Below are 4,615 nucleotides of genomic sequence, written 5' to 3'. Positions count from 1 at the left end.
TTATATATTTTTATACATTATATTAGACTAATAATTTATTATTTAACTATTGAATATGTTTGCAATATTTTATGCAGTCAAATTAATAAAGACCATTGTTTTATTAACTGGGTGTTCGGTGACTTTGCTATTTTACTGAACAAACAAATTGATAAAGAGTATGTAGAGTTGCCTCTATGGTTTTGATGTATTTATATATATTTTTAAATGCTTTGAACGAGTGATTCTTAATTATGTAATCTATATCATTCAACATTCTTTAATTTCAATAGGCATTTATATATATTAATAAAAATCTTCATTTTTATTAAAAATTTAATTCCTTATTGATTATGGATTATTGTTTATTTTTAATTTATTTATTTCTTTTTTATGAGTTATGTTCAGCAATTTAAATATATTACTGTTGAATTAATNACTGAATTTGATTAAAAATTCATAGGTATACTTATGTAAGGAGTAAAAAGAAATATCGTGCTTTTTCTGTAAATATGATTTATTAATTTATTAGTTAAATGCTCTTTCAATATATTAGATATTCAAATTTATAAAAAATATGTAAAGTAATATGTAATGATTTTATTTATTATAACTTATTGTAGTTAATATATAATTCCTATATAATATCTCATATAATATGAAAAAATAAACTACATATAAAATTTATATTCCTGTTAAAAAAATAGAATATAATAATTATAAAATTTAGTTTAGAGAAATTAATAAATATTCTTATATATTTTTATTGAAATTATTCTCCAAAAAAAAAAATACTAGAAAAAAAATTAATATTTCTCTTTTTCATTTATATTAATTCTCAATATACATAAACTTTTTTCTTTTTTTTTTTTTTTTTTTTTTTTTTAGTGTACTCAATTTCACTCACTCATTTTCTTATACAACTTTTAGCTATGTTCTATTTCAACTTAATGTTTAAAAAGTTCCATAGTATTTTTTGTTACATAAAATGCTAACTTACTCCAAAATCATAGCAAACAACAAACAAACCTAGTAGATGAAAAAAAACAATTCAAGAACAGTTAATCGTTACTTTTTAGTAATTATTATTATTTATATACCCATAAAGAAATTACATTATATTTCATTTATAAAATAAATTCAAGGAAAATATATAAGGTATTTAATACTTTTAGTAAATTAAATAACATATGAATTATCTCATGTTTATCATAAAAATAAAGAGAAATGAAAAAAAAAAAAAAAAAAAAAAAAAAATTTAACTTAAAATGATAAAATATCATATATAAAAATATTATTATTATATATTTTTTATTTTTCAAAATATAAAAATATCTCATTACTAAAATCTCTAACTACACATTAAAAGAATTTTGAAAATTACATTAAAAAATAAATATTTATTTAATATTTCTATCTTAATAATACTTATTCACCTTAGAAAAAAAAATAGAAGGAATTCAATAAAAAGAAATAAAAAAATATAATTAATATATAGTTTAATCTCATGATAACCTCCTTTCCTATCTATTATTTACATATATATGAATGATATATAAGCGCATATAATTATTTTTTTATATAAAACCTAGATGGTATCTCTGCAAAATTGGAGAAATATAACCTTTTTATTAACCTTCTTCTAATTTTATAAACTACCTTAAAATATTGAAAATTATAAAGTTCTATATCTTATAAATATATGAAGATAATATTAAAAAACGTAATGGAAGATATAAATATCTACATAGTAATATTTTCACAATTAATTAAAATGAGGAAATTATTGATACCAAAATAGACAGTGGGATTCTGTATAAAGAAAAATAATAATGAAATTTTTTTTTTGTTGTATTATAATAATTACAACATGTGTAGGTATTTTTTAAGTATAAACAATCGATATATCTATGTGGAAACAATTTATTTGTTATTAATTCCATTATTATATAATGAAATTCTTAATTTAATTACTATTATTGATAATATATTTGATAATTCTAAAATTTAAATTAGGATTTTATATTACAAAACTTCTATTTTTTTTAAATTTCAAAAAATAAATAAATTAAAAAAACTTGTTCATGAAATTTATTCAAATAGGCAAGTATTTATATTTTCTTCTAAAATATCAAATTTTTTTTATCCTACATGTTAACTTCTATTTTATTGTGTGAATATAACTATTATATTTAATGCAAAATATAAACTGTGTCAAAATTAAAAACATTTTCAAGAATTTGATTATTTCTAGTTTTTACTATACTTAAGTTATTTGAAGTTTAAAATAAAGAACTCAATTATTATTATATTTAACATCCTAGAAAAACTAACATAAATTTTTTCCTTTTCAAGTGTGTTACTACTATTCTTTTTTCATTTATGCTAATTATTTAAAGAGTTACCTATATTTTTGAAGTTCCTTAAGAAAATATAAAGAAACAAAAAATTAGATGCACTTTTACTTGTATATATTAATTCATTAAAGCAATTAGCTATCTAAAAAAGATTAAATAAAATAAAAAGAATTTTTCTTAGTGATATCTTTTAGTTTGCTACCAATGAATATTGTAGCGATTTATTAATGTACTTAAATTAAAATATTTAATAAAATAATTCTATTTATTACATATTTTATAAATATATCTATTTTATTTATTTTTTTTTTTTTTTGTTTGTTTTATTTGAACGTATTGCAAAAGAAAGTGAGCTAATACAAAATAAAATAATAATCAAATTTAATTGTTGCCTTCATCATTAATGCACAAAGTATAATTTCTAAAACCATATACGAAAAATACTATGTAATTTAAAATTGTAGAAGTTAAATATTTATTACATCCTAATAATGCAATACTTTTCAAAAAAAAAAAAAAAAAAAATAAAGTAAAATAAAATAGATATGTATCTTTCTATATTTATTTTAATTCTCTAAGACTTAATTTTTACTGAATATATTTATAAAATAAAATTTTTATTCTTTTAAATACTTAAGTACTCAGTTAATACTTGCGTTTTGTTGTTTTACATAAATTTTTCCCTAATAACATTTATTGATTATACTTTTATTCAATTAAAATAAAATTTTGAAAAAAAAAAAAAAAAGGTATATTTATTTCTGCACACATATTATTATTTATTTAACATATAAAACGCTTTTATTTTAATAACATTTCGAATTTATACTATAAATATCTTCTTAGTTTATGCTCATTATATGCTATTAATTTTTATTGAAATTATTTTTCTTCTTAATATATTTATATGGCTACGTTGTTTAAATAAAATTAACTCATATAAATATGTGTAATAAAACACCATGATAAAATGAAATATATGTATGATACTTTTCAGATTTCAATTTGAAATAAAAATATATAAACATATATTATAATTATTATCATTTATTTAGCAACAAAAAAAAAAAAAAAAACTGAACAATTTTTCATATACATCATTTGCATATAATCCCTAATATACCAATGTCATTTAACAATTAAATAAAGAAAATAATCTCTAAAAATATATATATATATATACATATGTGTAAATTAGTTGTAATTTTTTTCTAAAATATTTTAAAAGTTCTGTTAATATATATTATTAATAAAAAATATTAATATGAAAAATATTATTATTATATGATAATTTTTTTCTGTATATAATTTAATTCACAAAAGAAATGTATACATAAGCTTGATATATTTTATTATTTTATTAAAAATAACTATTATAAATGTTATAACAAATTATAAATAATCATCTCTCTTTGAATACTTTTTTTAATTTTACTATTTTTATATGTGCAAATTAACATATAATATTTCCTATAAAAACTTAATAGGAATTACAAGTAATATGTTACCTTATATATTTAAATATAATTATAAAATATGGGTATTTTTATAAAAATTTTTTTATTCCTTATTAATAATAATAATTAACTTTTATATGTCGACTTTTAATATATATAAATTTTACTAATTTTGACTTGTCTATAATATTATATATAATATTTATATTTATTAAATCTTTGCCATTTATGTTTAGTAATTTTGTTCTTTGAAATATATTAAGTAAAACAAATGGAAAATAAATCTACAATATTAAAATTAAAAGATGAAATAATTACTATATTCTTAATAATATATAAATATTTTACATAATAAAATTAAAAAGATATATAATTATATATATTTATATTAATTTTCATTAAATTTCCTTTTTAATATAATATCAAATTTATCTATTTTTCTCTTGTAAAATGAACAATAAATTTTAATTTAATTTCGGAAAAAAATATATATCTATATAAGGTTCTTCTTAAATTATACTTTATATAATATTTCAGTTTTACATATTTTGAAATATTGCATATGAGAAAATTTTAAATTATAATTAAATTTAATTATATACATAGGTATATAAAAGGAAAATAAATTATAAATTTTAAAAATGTAATAAAATTTTTGTTATTTTTTATTATTTTATTTTACTTTTTTCATTTTATTTTTATTTTTATTTTAATTTTTATTTTTCATTTTATTTTTCATTTTATTTTTCATTTTATTTTTCATTTTATTTTTCATTTTATTTTTATTTTTATTTAATTTTTTTTTTTTTTTTTTTTTTTTGC

The sequence above is a fragment of the Plasmodium gallinaceum genome, assembly GCF_900005855.1.
Source record: "Plasmodium gallinaceum strain 8A genome assembly, contig: PGAL8A_v1_74, whole genome shotgun sequence".
Taxonomy (NCBI): Eukaryota; Apicomplexa; class Aconoidasida; order Haemosporida; family Plasmodiidae; genus Plasmodium; species Plasmodium gallinaceum.
The sequence above is the reverse complement of the archived record's forward strand: the minus strand, read 5'-3'. Positions refer to the sequence as shown.